Here is a 15,874-nt window from a genome sequence, read left to right as displayed (position 1 = left end):
AGATTACTGATCTGTATTAAAAGACCCTTAAAAGGGTCTTTTTAAAGGGCCCAAAGTGAACATGTCATTTGATACACAGTAGATTGATCTTGGGTAAAGATAACTGTTACCCTCGGGGTTACCACGCTCCTGCTTGAGCCTACATGCCCCGCAAGCTGATCCTAACCCCCTCCAAAGGCTAAAATACTTCAGTCTTCTGTTGTAAAATGTGCTGCACTGTGAGAGGTGAGAAGAAAGCAGTGGTAGCTGAGGCAGCCATGCCCTCCTGAAGCGCTTCACAGGCATGGGGGTGACAGCCGTCACGCCACCGGGTCCCACCGCCCCCTGAGAGGAGCGCGCCCATGCCTCGCCTCAGCGCCTGGCTTCTCCTCAGCGCCCAGCCGCACCTCAGCACCCTCGCCTCAGCACCGAGCCGCGCCTCAGCACCCTCACCTCCCAGCCGCGCCTCAGCGCCCTCGCCTCAGCGCCTGCCCTTGCCCCAGCGCCCGGCCCCGCCGGCAGCCGGTGGCTGGCGGAGGTGCGAGGAAGGCTCTCCGGTGCAAATCCCCGGACCCCGCTCAGCGGCAGCGGCTGGCGCGCACCCTGGTACGAGGAGGAGAGCCCGGGGCGGCCGCCACCGCCACCTCCCGCCCGTCACCGCCGCCGCCACCGGCGTCCCGCGGCCGGGGGGACTACGGCTCCCAGCGTGCCCCGACACCGCGCCTGCGCGCGCCGGGCCTGCGGGGGGGGGGGGGCGAGGGGCCCGGTGCGGCGCGGGGACGCCTCGGGGGCGGGGGGCCATGGCCAGGCCGGCCGTCGTGCCCGGGAGCGTCAGGGCCTTCATGGTGCTGCGCCTGCGGATGAGGGCGGTGGAGGGGCAAACCGGCGCGCTGGTGCGGAGCTGGAGGCGCTCGGCGACGGCGGGCTGAGATAGGGAGGGGCAGGGGTGCGAGTACGGGTGCGCTCCCGTCCTCCCGGGGGGCTCCCGGTGCTCGATCTCCCTCAGCCCGTGCGCCGTTAGCCGCACGCTGCGGCGGGGGGAGCGGTGCCGGCGGGGGCGCTGCCGCAGCCCGAGGGCGCGGGGGGCTCCGGCCCCACGGCCGAAGGGCGCCGGTAGCGCGGCGGTGCGGTGCCGGGTGCGCAGCGCCGGGCGTCTCCCCTCCAGCCGCCGTCCCTTCCGCCCCAGGCCCGCGGGAACGGCCGCCAGCCACCCAGCCAGCCCCCGCGCCGGCCCGGAGAAAGCCCGCTGCGGAGGGACTGCGGCGCGCTGGGGAAGCGCATGTGTCGCCTAGAGAGCGTTGCGCAGCCACTGCAAGCAAACATCTTCCAGCTGCAGGCAGAAAAGGAGCTGAATCCAAAGCATGCAGGTAGCAAAAAGGGTTTTTTCCTATTACTTCGCCCTTCATTGTCCCTCCATATGCTTTTTCTGTCAGTGGAAGTTCTTTGCCTTTTTCTTGGCAGCCCAGCTGGAGCAGCACCTGAGTGCAGTCCACGAGGAGCATTTGCAAGAAATGAAGATTGTACAGCAAGAAGCAATGAAGTTGCACCGACACCTTTGTAATATGAAAAAGGCTGAAGAAAAAGTGAAAGAAGAAGTTCAGAGGCTGAGTAAAGCTCTGGAGATTACAACTGCATCCAAGGTACAAAAGATGACCTTATTATAGTTTCAAGGATTAACAGACTTGTTTTTAAACACGTTCATCTCAGACATAGTTAAATAGAAAGTATACTGAGCTGGAAAAAAAGAGTTTATGATTTATTGTTGGCAGTAGGATCGAACACTTTTGACAATGAAAATCTGTGCTTTCATCAATTAAAAAAATGCATGGGAAATCAGCAATAAAAAGTATTTGAGATTTGCAAGTCTTTCATCTTTATGGCTTAAGTTCATCCTGGCTTTCATGCACAGAGTTCTCAATAGCTTTTCTGCTTTTCCAGGAAGTTACATTTCTCTGGTATTTCATTCTTGCACTTTATTAGTATCTTCCCCAAAGAAACTTCAGTGCAGTATGTCACTCATTCTCATTAATTGTATCAAAGAACACATTGCTGCTTAGTGTTCCCACGCTTACATTCAGTGCTTCAGAACACAGAACATCAGACTGGAGATAGAAATCATGTTCTGGGTGTTAGCATGGCAGTTACATTTTATGATACCTGTTGCTTTTGTAATAGTTACAAACATGAAAGAATTAAAATATCTGTTGCTTTCATCTTCTTTAGGTGGATGTAGTGATTGCAGCTGAGGAACGCAAAACAGAAGATTAACTGTCGACTGCAGGAGGTAAGTACAACAGCAAGGAGCTTAGTAGGAGGCTGAATTTGCCAACTCTTATTTGAAGATTTGAAGAAGATGATCCTTGAATAACATTCTGGGTGCAATTTTGGATTGTGCACAACCCAAAGGAACCTGCCAGCCAGCTCATAACTAAATATCCAGACACATATTTTGTATATGATCTGGAAGTATTTGTTTGATCTACTTAATTAGACCTGGGTCAGAAAGAGTTCATTTTTTTTCTAGCTAAGACAACAGCTGTCCCAGGAGATCAGCCTGCATCAGTCCTTGGAGGAATCCCAAGCAACTATGATGTGTCATGTACAGGACATGGAACCAATGCTAGAAACAGAACAGAAGCAGGTTTGAGAAACTTTGGATCCTCTTTTCTGACTGTTTTTGTTTTCTTAGCTGGGAGGAAGAGCAAGGACTTGGATGTCATGCGTAGAAATCAGTTTAAAAACTTTAAACCAGCAACATTTTGTACCGACATTGATCAGAAGAGATCGCGTAATCAAACTTCCTGCTCAAAGTAGGAGTATCGCACTGGACTGGGGCAGTGGTGGATTTGTCTAGCAGAGTTCAAGGACTGTGATTCCGTGGCTGCTTTAGCTACTTTATTATAGTGCTGCAGTAATGTGCCAGTTAAGTTTTTTTTCTTCCAGCATCCAATCTGAACATTCCAAGCTTACATTTGGCACCATTGCCCCTTCTTAAATCATTCAATGCGACTGAAAAGAGTTCAACTTCATAATCTTTGTAACTGCCTCTCAGATTTGTCAAACACAACTGGATCCTTCCTTAACCTCTTCTTCACCAAGCTAAACAAGCCTCTTTAGAATTGAGGTACTGATAAATAGATAGAAAATGCAATTTCTGAAAAACATTCAGTTGAGATCTTAAACCTTCTGGGAGTATTAATTGTCATGATGACAAAGTTAGATTTTGGTTCTCAGCTGTATTTGTATTATCTAGCTGTTTTGGAATGTGAGGGGGGGCCACAGTTCATGGTAGAAATGAACTGTCTTACACGTAATTCAAATAAAACCAACCTCCCTCTCTGCAGGTGTACATGCACAAGCCACATGCAGTCATTTTAACACTTCTGAATTCATAGCAACAGTTCAGTAAGGATAAAAGAATATGAATATGTATCAAAATATGCAAAGTATATACTTTGAATATGCAAAGTATCAAAACTTGAATAACTAAGGGTTGGTTTTTTTCCCTTTTTTCTGATGACCATCAAGGTTCCTGAAACATACAACGTTCTGTTGGAAATCAGTAGATTTTTCACCTACATGCCTTTTATCATCTTGTGTGTTCTTCTATAGCAGAAGTGGAAAAATGATGGATACGTTATTGAACTATATGAATTATACATCTTGTGAAAAGCAGAGGCTTAGTTGAATTCATCTGTCGTTTTCTGATGGATATAGTTGGCTCTGTAGTATATTTATTAGTTAACAGGAAAACAAAGATTCCTCACAAAATGGCATGAGATAGACTTCTTAAGTGCCTTCAGTGTTGTGTTCACCTTCATCTTCTATAGCTTGATCTTTTCTGTAATCTTTAATTGTGCAAACCTATTAGGTTCTGTCTGCCATGTAAAGAGATTATAAGAACACATATGCTGCATTACGTATAGTAACGGAGTCGCTTGCCGTAAAGGTCTTCTGCGTAAGATTGGGACAAGCAGAAAGAGAGGAGAAGCTGGTCAGGCTATATCTTTTCCAGTTAGATAACTTTTTAAGCTGTGAAATTTGGTTAGATTTGCCTGACTGAATTCTGCCTCTTAAAGAATAGTCTGTGATATCATTGCAGGTACAGATGTTACAGCAGGACTGCCAAGAGTTACGCAAAGATGTCCAGCTTGCCCAAGCGAGGCTGCAAGGGGAGGAGGACAGAACTGCCCAACTGGAGCAACAGTGCACACAACTGAAAGCTGAGCTGGGTATGACAGTGGGCGCTCGTCGTATCTTCTTAGCCCTTCTTACTGCTTCCACAGTGAGAGGAAACCAGCACTGAGGTCCCGCAGACCCGTGGCAGGTGTATCAGCCAACAGGGAACGGAGGGAGGTGAGAACTACTAAAGGCCTTTAGTTTGCATGTGATGTTTCTAAAGGCTCTTCTAAACCTAGAGGAAACTGACAGCAGTGGTAATCACGGTAATGAATACACAACAATAATATGAAAAGATTCCATCAGCATAAATTCTTTTCATCTAGCAAGTAACCATTAATGCATGATTACTGAACTGATTTGCAAGTAGAATGCCCATTTGTACTGAGTCTTTTTACAGATGATTAAAAAACATCAGTATAAGGACAAGCCTCTCGGATAAGCCTCTAGCTGATCTCATTTAGATTCCTGGTCTACTGATGTGAAAGTAGCTGCTTATAAGGGAGCTGAGTGGCATTTAATGCGCTCCAGGGTAGGGGGAAGCTCCATATTGTCAAAATTAAAGGTAACGTTCCTAACCTAAAGTCTGTTCCTTATTCCTAAATAGCTCGCAGTAACTGCCTAAATCCTAGCATAATTATTGTTCTTGTTGATCCTTCCCTCAGGACCTGTTTCAGATTTCTAGTTACTCCTTTTACAGAAGTGTTGCCATTTCCCAGATTTTTGGTTTGTTATTCTGCAGATCACACATGCGATAATAAACTCACATAAAAAAGCTCACAAAAGGCAGTGGGAATTTCTGCATAAGGCATGGCAAGAGGAGAGAAACTTGTCATCATGTTGTGGCAGAGTTGGCTGAATGGGGGACAATGATACCAAAATAATTCTTTCCTTCAGAACAAAGTCATAGGCAAAGGACAAATTTAAATGAGATGTACAAGTTTTCTTTGCTTCTGTATCAAATAATCCTGCTGATCAAGGCTTTTTCCCTTTGTTAATTGAAGGAAGTTTTGAGTGATCCTTGGATGATACCGTAGATGTCATGATATTTTGGCTAGAATTCCCTCCCTGCCCTGCTCATGGTGAATTGTCTCTTGTTGTCTTCCTCTTTTTCCGGTACGTTATACAGCACAACAGAATCAGAGGCTAGCTATTACAGATAGGTTGACTGAAATTCCAACAAAAATGCTTCTGCTTTTAGATCTGTATGGTTAGAGCAGGGATGTAACTGTTGTTCTTTGTCAATGCACAAAAACTCGTAAAGTTGCATATGGGCTGTGGGTTATAGTCAAGACAAATCAGTTGCTTACACACTAGACAGCTGAATAAGAGACAGGGTTATTTGATTTGCTTAAGCAGTCGCAGAAGTGGTATGTGTAGGAGATTGGCATGGTGGCATGCTTAATTTAAAATTAAATTACAATTAACCTAGGTTTAGCCAGAGGATTCTGTTAAATGCTATAAAGATCATGTGAGAAAAACTGGAGAATAGTATAGACATTCTCAGTCAAAGGTCATTGAAAACCAAACAGTATATTGGGGTTAATAAAGGAGACTTGAACGCAGTGAGTTATGACCATGAAATTCAAATTAGAATGATGGTTAATTTCAGTTGACTAATTGATGACAATGAAGAAATGGCTGAAAATTAACAGGGATCAAAACCTTTTTGTTTTTTGTTTGAAAGAGATATAGATGAAAGTTTAGGTTAAGAAACATTAGAATCAACAACTGGTTTTGACTGAAAACCCAGCTTCTTGTATCTGTAGCACTTCCTGAAGCCTGGGTGCTAGGAGTTCAAGAAGCATTGGAACTACCGGTTGAAACACTCGAAAAACCTCAAGGACACCACCCACGCTCAGCTTGGGCTTAAACCAGGGGCAGGACAAAGGTTATATAATTACAGGAAGCTGTTTCCATGTTCAGAACCATTACGCACTCTTGGCACTACTAACTACTAAGCATGCAGGTTACTTATAAAAGAATCCTTTTAAGAGACTCTAAGAGATGACTGATTTTCCTGCTCCTTTTCCTAATGATTTCTTGTACTGCAGATGGCAAACCTGCAGCACCAGCTGGATGCAGCGAAGTATGATAACAGTAAGGCGAGATCCACGCTGGAGCATGTCTTAGCTTCTTATAAGAAGATGCAAGCAGCTCTGGATGCGGTACAGACTGAGCTGGGACACAAGGACACTGAAATCAGCAACCTCAGAAAAGACATGTGAGTGGAACTGATTGTTTCTGTGGTCTGGCAAGACAGATACAGTTGCAAGGTGGCATCTTCCCCATGGTTCTGGCTAATGAGCTGTAGGACAAGTTTGTTTGAAAAGTTTCCTATGTTGTTTCCTGCAACGCTGAAGCATCCTTAGTGCTAGTGGACCAAGTACACCGAGTTCTTGTAGCTAAGTGCACGCTTGGCAGGCCTGGCGCATCTTGTGGCAAGTAGGCAAAAGAGTTTAACTTCAGTGACGGGCAGAACTTAATCTGGTTAAGGTAGAGAACTGAACTCTGAGATGGTCACCGCTTCAGAAGAGATGTCCACAAATTGATTTAATGCATGATTTTTCTTTTAATCCAATCTCCATTTCCAGGAGCCAGGCTCAACAGAAAATACAGATGTTAGAACTGGAACATTGCCAGGCCAAACCGGTTGCCATGGGAAGGCAGCAGAGCAGCCAGGTAGATGCTACATTTTTCCGTAGTAACAGCCACCGCTATGTTTTTGGTGTAGAGCCAAGTACCTTTTCTTTTTCTGAATACAATATAGCGTGACACATTCACATGAATCAAGGCGAAAATACGCTATCAACTTTTGGCAGTGGAGCAGGAAAGTAGTTATGCAAGTGTTGAAGGTGGCAAGCATCTCCTCTTCAAAGAAACATTCCTTGGCACAGGTGAAGGTTTTACAGTCTGCAGCTGGATACATAATATGAACAGAGATTTCAGAAGTTTGTATAGCCTTTACTTTTTTGTTATTAGAATGGAGGGGAAAAAAATTCCAAGGAATTGTTTTTATGTTGGCTTGTAATTCTTAGTTGGAAAAGGATTACCTCACAACCTAAACACACTCATTATTGGCAAAGAACTGCCCCTGCTGCCCCCTCCAAGAAAGGTGTGACTATATGAGAAGTTGTGATCCTTCAGCCTAAGCCAGCCAGTAGTGGATTGCTGTTCTAAGGATTCCCAGGTATATGCCTGTGCTTAGGACATCAGGAATCAGACAGCGGATGAACACACTGTTAGACTGGGAAGGGAAAAAAATAGTATTCCTTTCTAAGCTTTCTCATTTGGGTAAGTATAAATCTAATTTGTGGTTACTGCACAGGTGGAGCCACTTTGTAAGGCACTAGAAAGTGCTAGAACAGAGCACAAGAAGCTTGTTCTTCATTTGGAAGAAGTTCTGCAGGTCAGTAATACCCTGCAGAGCAAGCTGATCCAAACCGAAATTGAAGGGAAGAGTTTCAGCTCTTCCATCTGAGCTGGTGCTCAGCAGGTAAGACAGATCCACGACAGGGGAAACATTACTTTGCGCTGACATCGGAGCTCCACGGCTTTACTCATCTGTCTATCAGCACTGATCACCAGCGGCACGGCCACGGTGACATTCGTGTGGAGCCATAGAAATGGGCTTTTCCACTCACTCCTGTCATGATGCCTCAACCTGCTCCGCTGCACTGAGGAACTGCTGCCCCGGGGTCATTACAGCACTTCTACAAACAGCTCTTCCACGAGGATAGCTGAAGCAGCCTGTAGTAGCTATAGCAAGGGGAGCGTAGGATAGCTGCTTAAATTCCCCCCCCTAAAACTGAACGCTATTAAGTAAACCTGAGGGTAGATGCAGTCTGAATCTCCTCATTGTCCTTTGTCTAAACAGGCTTAGCCATTTAATTCTCTGAAGTTGTCCTAAAGTGTTTTTTTCCAAAAAAGTCTATTTACCTTGTATAACTATTTGGAACCTCCTTTTAAATAAAAGGAACGTGAAATATTTGAAAACACATTCCAGTCTTAAAACAGTAGTAGTGCAGAGTATATACCCAGGACAAAAGTATTAACAATGGAATTGTCTTCCCTATTCTTATTTATAAAGCATATTAAATATAAATGTGAATAACTTAATTTCTTTTTACAGGGAACAGTTAATGGAAAAAGCCAAGACTGAGAAAAGAATACGTGGAACACTTAGAGTCTTTGAAGAAGCAGTTTCTGACTGAACAAGAGGCTTACAGGAAAGCTGCCTGTCAAGAATCTGCTGAGGTGAAAAAGGATAGAATTAAAAGATTTCAGTGAGTGATTTCCAGAGAAAGAGGTCTGCTTTATGATTTCCCAACAGAACAGGAGCACCTCATGACAAAAATGTCTCCTTTTCCATTCGTCATAGAGTTGTCCATCACTTGTATACAACAAACAATTTTGTCATGTGGTGGGCAGACACTTTGGTGGCCATGCACCATCTGTGCTCTCTTAACTTTTTCAAGTACCGCTGTGTATCCCCCAATACTATATATCTCATTGTACATAAGCTCAAGGCGTTGATATCAGTCATTCCAATGACTTCAAAAGGATCATCTGGGGTTGTATAGCAATCTCCAAGGATAAAATACTGGTTTGGAAGTCTGCTTTGTTCCTTGAGGGCTGGATCGTGCAGCTCAGCGTAACCTTAGTATTAGTCAGATCCCAGCATTCACTTTTTTGCCCGTTTTATTAGAAGAGTGGTAAAGTCAAAACACCAGGCGCTGTAGCTTCAGCTGGGTGTGCTGCTTATTAGCTGTATAGAATGAACTAATTCTTACAGACAACGTGAACTCACTTTTTCCTCTAGGTAAAGAGAGCCCCTGAAGAATCCTTCTCCAAACTGGTCGAAGTTTGTGGTGCTAACAGGGACCTGCAGCATAAAGTAACAGAGCTGGAAAAGTCTTTGTCCAGTTACAAGGAAAAGCTAAAAAGCCAAAGAGCTCAAGCCAGACAGTGATGCTAACACCGACAGGGTGAAGGTATGCACGCATTTGTCAATAAAGGCAGGTGTCCTAGCTGAGAAACTCCTTTTTTCTCCTACTGAGTAGGACTGTTGTTGATCCTTTGCAGTGGAGCTAGACTTGAAAATAAAAGTAACTCTGGACTCAAATTCTGCAGATGAATAGACTGATAGCAGCTGCAGCAATTGTGTGGCTTCTCCTGTCATCCCTCCCCCCACCATATAAAACATGATGCCATAGAGTTGTCCCCCCTCCCCCCATTAATTTTTATAGTAGCATTTGTCCTCTTTATTGTTTTGTAGATACAAACTATTGATTGATGGGGTCCAGTGTTGCTTGTGTAGCGATGAATCCCTTTCCGTCCTTCATAGCTGTAGAACTTACACTTCAGCTGGTACCTGATCCTAAATGAGAGTCTGGGCTCCTTGGCCACTCTGCCACCTGCTTGTTCCCCTTGCCCCAGGGTGTGGGTTCTTAACTTCGGTCTCATAGGGCAAGAAATAGGGACACTATGTGCAGACATCTGCAGAAATAGTTCCCACATAACAGCCAGTAGCCTGAAAAAATCCTGATTTTTATTTTTTTTTTTCTCAACAACTTCCAGGAGATTGAATCTGAACTGAGAAAAATGGAAGCCACAGAAGAGGAGTATCAGACAAAAAATTATGAAAAAGTGAGCTTTCTTGAGCTGTTTTCTGAAGAGACTGATCTGCTAAAATGTTGTTGGAACTTCATTCCTGTGTCGTCTCTAGTCACACGACATCCAGAAATGTATGTCAGTGTTGAAAAGTGTGCAGAGCGAGATGCAAGTGGTGTTAAAAAAACAACATGAAGTGCAAGTGCAGAACAGGCAGCTGGGGACCCAGCTGGAAGTGGAGAGAAGGCGAAGGCAGCAGATGGAAAACAAATGTCAGGTAAAGTGGTAACAGCACGAAAAAGTGGCGAGACATCCATGGAAGCATTTATGTGCAAAATCTATGGAGTTGTAGAAGAGGTGGTAGAAAGACGTTATGAACTCAGTCAAAAGATATGCCTATAAATCATACTGTGTCTGCTCCAGAAAGTCCAACTGACAACTTAACATACATTTACTATATATCTGAATTAGGAGAGAGACAGGAATTTTATGGGTTTTTTTAAATAATAGAACTCTAAGCAATTTACAGTAAAGATAGGAAAGCCCTTCTGTTACATTGCAAATTTTTTTGTGCCATGAAAAAATGTATAGAAATTAACGTTGCTTCTTTTTCTACCTAGGAACTGGAAAAAACAGTCAAACATCTGAAGAATTGTACAGAGGAGGCAGAAAAGAAGCTGAAGGAAGCCAGCATGGAGTCAGTACAGGTGAGACCAGCTAGCATTAGAATAATTCATTGAAAGTAACAAGATAGTATTTCAGCATGTGCACCAAGTAACCCTTTCCATAAAAAAATGAGAATGTCTTTCAATAAAAACCCTTTTTCAGATATAGGTTTCTGAAGAGTGAGGTGCATCCCTGGGCTTTTCTACTAAGTGGCATTTATCATACTTTTTTTAAAATAAGAAAAAGAAAAATAAAATTTTTATCTTTTCTGTGACTCACTTCAGCGTAGTGGGGCTTGTAAGAAGAGCTTTTGTCCCCCACAGCCTATTGTTTTTATCGGACTGGGGATCTCTGTGCTAACCAACTAACCAAAAGCATTGTGGCCAAGTACACTGCCCCCCCAGCTGCCCTCGTGCCACTCTGTATGCAACATCACGCAAAACCTCTTTCCCACCCACCCCACCCAACAAAGTCATTTGTCCTTACATCACCTCATCCTTGCACTACTGTATCACAATGTCCAAATTACTGTAGTTTGCATGATTATAGTAGTTTGGGGTGAAAATCTAGGGGTTTAGATGTTATATAGGATATTAACCAGCATAATTTTTTTTAAAAAACAAAGCTAATAGAGGTGTTCCAGCCTGAGGTCTCACAGGCTGCTTACCAGTCCAAGTACCGTTCTAGGATTAGGAGGAGACTAACAGCAAGGGAGTATTTCTACAGCATTTTTCAGGCAAAATTAGTCTTCCCTCACCTTCCTCAGGGCTTTGTGGTACTCGGCATCCATTTCCCCCTGCCTTCTTCCCAATACCTCTGTGGTTTATGCTGTGCTGGAGACCCATGTTGGCTTTGTTACCCCCTAAGAGGGGCAGCTCTGTGGTGAGTGCCGCCCCCATACACCCCTCTAACAGCGCTGGGAGAGGGTGTCGTGGGGAGCTCCTACCCGTGTGCCGCAGACACATCTGAGGTGTATGCTGCTCTGCCCTCTCTCACACAGGGCTCCACAACTGCAACAGCGCATGCATTAACCGCTCTCCCTGCAGTTCTAATCGCACCCGCTGCCTAGTCACCTTCAGCCTGGAGCCTGCTGTTGGTTCAGGTCTGCAGTTTCACAGCCTGCCAGTTAGAAACTGTGAAAAACCAGCAGCCAAAATGCTGAAGAAAGCAAGGACATTCATTTCAGAGCGGGAAGCAAAGAAACTAGGTGGGAGAAGTATTTGCTAGCTCATTATCAGTCAGGATTTCAGTTTCTTAAACTTCCTTCTGTATTTCCTTACACAGGAGTGGAAGACAGACCCCTCTTCTAGTTTAGTTTGTTTCCTCCTCTTTTGCCAAAGGACAAACTTAAGCAACAAAGAGCACTACAGGGGCTGTTCCGTGCTTAGAAAAGGTCTCTTGAGCATACTTCGTGTTTTGTTGATGCTCGTTAACCAAATACTGGTCTCAAAGCTAATAGCTGGTGCATTTTCTTCCCTGCATTCAGCTTTCTCTCAGTGGTTCTCCTTCCCCTCACCCATACCTCTTACAGATACCCTTCCAAAAGCCGCGCGTACCTTGTCTGCGCAGGTGCATCAGCCTTCTCCATAATTGATAGCTCTCCTGTAGCTGGGTAATTGGCATCTAGAGATGTACGTATTAGACTGCCAAAATTTTAATCTCTTCTTCAGTGATGACAGAGATTCCCCAGACAGTCATCAGCTTCATAGAGCGCTGCATCTTGTCCCAGGGGAAGCAGCAGGAGCTCCGGGTCGGTCAGTCAGCAGGGCTGGCCCCGCAGCCCAGCTCAGCCCAGGGCCCCACGTGAGCTGGGCAGGAAATGAGCTCACTCAGCCCAGTGCTCCCAGCCCACCCAGAGCATCACCTGCCCAGCAGCCTCCGCCCGCACCCAGCTGCTGGGGAATCTTCACCTGCCCTGACCCGGGGCGGGGGGGGGGGGGGGGGGTGTCAGTCTGTGCAAGTAGCAGGTGCCTGCGGCCTACGAGTGCCTGCTTCAGTCTTGGACTCTGGTTTGAATTAACACACACCTTTCACCTTGGCTTTTTGACCCACGTTCTTTGCCTTGTGAGGCTGATATTAACAAAACTACTGTTTACAGCAAACCCATTATTTTTATTTATTATTAAACTATGTGCTGTTGATATGCTACATCTTTGCTTTCATCACTTTTCTTTTACCAGCTTTAGTCCAAGGCCTGGCAGGTGCTACCAAAACAAACCTCCGGCGGGTTTGCAGAGGGGTCGGGTGAGTGACTGAGGACTGAGTCATGTGGCTGTGGCTGGGCGCTGACGTGACTGGGACGGGGAGGAGGTGGCAGGACTGGCTGCTTCTAATGGTAGATGATGCCTGGGTCTGAGAGCACATAAGCCTTGGGCTACTTGAGGAGCACATAAGGAATTCATTAGGGGTGTGATATCATACCACACGTCATCTTACCTTCGTAAGAGTTAGTGGAATTTGTTCAACATACCCCACTGGGGAAAGAGTAGTTGAAGCAGATGACTTACATCATAATACGCTGAAAATGATTACAACACGGGCAGTTTTCATGCTTTTTCAGCTAAGGATCAGCTCACCGTCGTCACAGCTTACTCTTTCACGTGGCTTCAGTACAACCTAGCATCAGTACAGGTGGTGGTGTTGCACTCTGATCTGCTTCAACACAGCTGCTTGCAAACTCCTCTGTGGTCAGCGGTACTATTTATTCCTGTGGGATCCATACGTGTTATTTGCAATACTTGTTTAATAGGGCGGGAAGTCTTGCGTACCTCTGGAGCTCTGAGTAGCCCGAGGACGGGCTGCAATTAGCTCGTTCTGCTCCTCCAGAAATTTGGTCCTAGACTGTAACTCACGTGGCAGGACTCTGGGCTAATTCACGGTGGCCTGAGCTGCTCCTCCTCACAGCAAGTGTCCGTTCTAGGGGAGAAGGGCTGGCTGAGCACACTACTAAAGCTAACGCACACCTGAGCTTCATGCAGTTGTGCTGCTTAAAAGCAGGGCTGTGCACTGTGGCTTTGGGTTTGTCCCAGCCAAGCTGGCTCCTTCAGAAACCCACTGGCGTCCCTGCCACCCCTGCACTGCAAAGCTGTGTGTGCCCTCTCTGCCCACGCAGCGCCCTCAGCAAACCGGTCAGTTTTGCTTGCTGTGAACACTGGCTGTAATCACAGCTGGGAAAGCGCCTTCTCACACAGCACTTGCCATCGCACACTTTTGTTTATACAGCACGCTTAAGTAGGTCGCCCGGCAAGGGACAAACGGTAGTGACCTTCGTCTGTGCAAAAGGACAGAGCATACGGCAGCTGCATGTGTACGAACGGCATGGTGGCCACCCCTCTGCAGCGAGGCACGGCACACCTCACCGGTGGGGTCCCCAGCCCCACGGCAGCACCCCCGCTCTCGGGCCCTGCAGCTGCTGTTACTTCATACATTGAAGTGCAAAGGCTGATGACATGGCCGTGGCCATGGCACCTGGTATGTGTGCGCAGCGGGCGGCTGGTCCAGCTGCAGCAGATCGTGTTGCTGCTTCTAACCCTGCTTGGGCTGCAGGGTGGAAAGCCGCAGGACAGGGTGTAGCTGTGAGAAGGCGCTGGGCTACAGTAACCCCTGACTGTAGCGCTACCCTGAGTTTCGGCTACGCCTGTGACAGCAAGCGGTACCCCTTGGTGGGGCACAGGCAGACTGCCAAGAGCTGGTCCAGATGTGCAGGACATGTTTTGGATTGGTTTTTACTTCAGCTTTGCTCCAGTGTGATCCCGCTGACTCCCGAGCAACTGGAGCACTTCAGGAAGCCATCCTGTCACTAGCTTTCATCCGAGAGGAATCTCGTTTGTCTGCTCAGAGCCTGCTCTGCAACGTGAGCCACAGCGTGGTGCGTGGCAGCTCACCTGTTCAAAACATCGGAACTACACATAGGCAAGAACTTACTTTCTTTGAACAGTAATTTCAATAAAGTTACAGTAATGTAACACTGCCACCACCTGCAGGATCAGGAATCGAGCTCTACAGTGCTAGCCTTTCCCCTGGCTCGGTAGCCACTAAGCCTCTCAGTAGTATTTACAGTATTTAAAAATGAATTTTCTAAGCAGCAGAAAGGTTGGGTTTCTCCCATCTGCCTGTGGCCTTCAGCAAACATGGATGGCAAACAGCTTTCTGTGCCTGTCGGTGCTGGTATCAGGTAAGCACAACTGAAGAGGTATAATTTGGTTTCTAAGACAGTCAGATGCTTTTATGACCAGTACTTCAAGTATGCCTGGAGGTAGTCTTTTATATAAAAAAGTAATGAATGGTAATGCCTTGATGGTGGTCGATTTTTAAGACAACTCTTAAAAAATCCCTTTCCTCTATGTCAAGACTATTTAAAAAAAAAAAAATGTACAAGCAATAGGATTCCGAGTGTTTCAGACTGTTTTGGAAAAGAATAATGCACAGGGAATCTGCACACTGGGCCTCTGGCGTCTGCTTTCTAAGCATGAGTTCAGTGCCAAGTGCTGTTATTTCCTGGGACATCATGAATGTTTTTTGTATGAGGGGACAGGAGTCACTTGCAAGAAGAAACAAATCAACAGGGTTACAAGATGTGAAGAGGCCAATAAAGACTAAGGAGAGCTTCAACAGAAGAATTTTTACCCCTAGGTGATGCAACAATACCATCCTGTGAGACAGCTCCAGTTCACACAGCAAACACTGGGCCACCTTGACAAAACCAGTGATGAGGCATCACAAAGAGCAAGAAGTGAAACAAAGGTGAGGGACTTGTCCTCTCCGTTCTTCTGCAGCTTATGAACGCCCCTGGCTGACACAACTAAAATGGCTGTTTAATTTGCCATGCTGCAAACTTGGCACGGGGCTTGGAAACAGCGAGGGCAGCGCTGCATAAACACAGTGAAACACGCTGTCCCTCTGCGAGCTAGCGAGACTGCCTGGGAACGAGTCTCTCACCTCTGTATTCCCACTGTGGCCCAGCATATCTCTAGTGAAGTGGACATGCAATATATAGTAATTTAATGTTTGATTTGAGATAAAATTGCCTTTAAAATTAGATCTGTCTCTTATTCACTGATTTAAATTCTGTGAAATGATCACAGAACAGCAATACCTGTAACAGTGGGCCAAGCAAACGGCAGTTGGCTGCGATACCGCAAGTAACAGGAGTACTTGGGAGGCAACAGCACGGTTTGGTTTCTGTTCAGCAAGCTACCTGGCTGGGAGGTATTCTTCAGCCTTATTTTGCTGTAGAGCATAAGATATATCAATTTCAAATTAAAAAAATCAATAAAAATATAAAAAATCATATGCATAGAACTATATACCTTTTTAAATTTGTGTTAAAGCGTTGCATCCTCCTTCTCTTGCTGGGTAGGAAGCAGCATGCTTCCACCGTCATGTGCTACTGTTCAACTGTCAGAAACAAACCCCAGACCATTTGCAAGGTATGTTA

The 15,874-nt window shown here is 45.8% G+C and overlaps 1 long non-coding RNA gene across 1 annotated transcript; it reads left to right on the top strand.

Annotated features, from left to right (window-relative positions):
• The first annotated feature begins 820 nt into the window (after positions 1 to 820).
• On the top strand, positions 821 to 15,826 carry LOC130153533 (uncharacterized). Its single transcript, XR_008823433.1, has 12 exons — positions 821 to 1,346; positions 1,441 to 1,619; positions 2,203 to 2,263; positions 2,504 to 2,620; positions 4,082 to 6,840; positions 7,487 to 7,567; positions 8,291 to 8,415; positions 8,981 to 9,152; positions 9,739 to 9,807; positions 9,887 to 10,048; positions 10,392 to 14,290; positions 15,003 to 15,826. It is a non-coding gene; the product is annotated as an uncharacterized LOC130153533 (long non-coding RNA).
• Positions 15,827 to 15,874: the final 48 nt, after the last annotated feature.

Source organism: Falco biarmicus, chromosome 8, assembly GCF_023638135.1.
Source record: "Falco biarmicus isolate bFalBia1 chromosome 8, bFalBia1.pri, whole genome shotgun sequence".
NCBI classification, from domain to species: Eukaryota; Metazoa; Chordata; class Aves; order Falconiformes; family Falconidae; genus Falco; species Falco biarmicus.
Note: the sequence above shows the minus strand (reverse complement) of the source record. Positions and strands in the feature narration are given on the sequence as shown.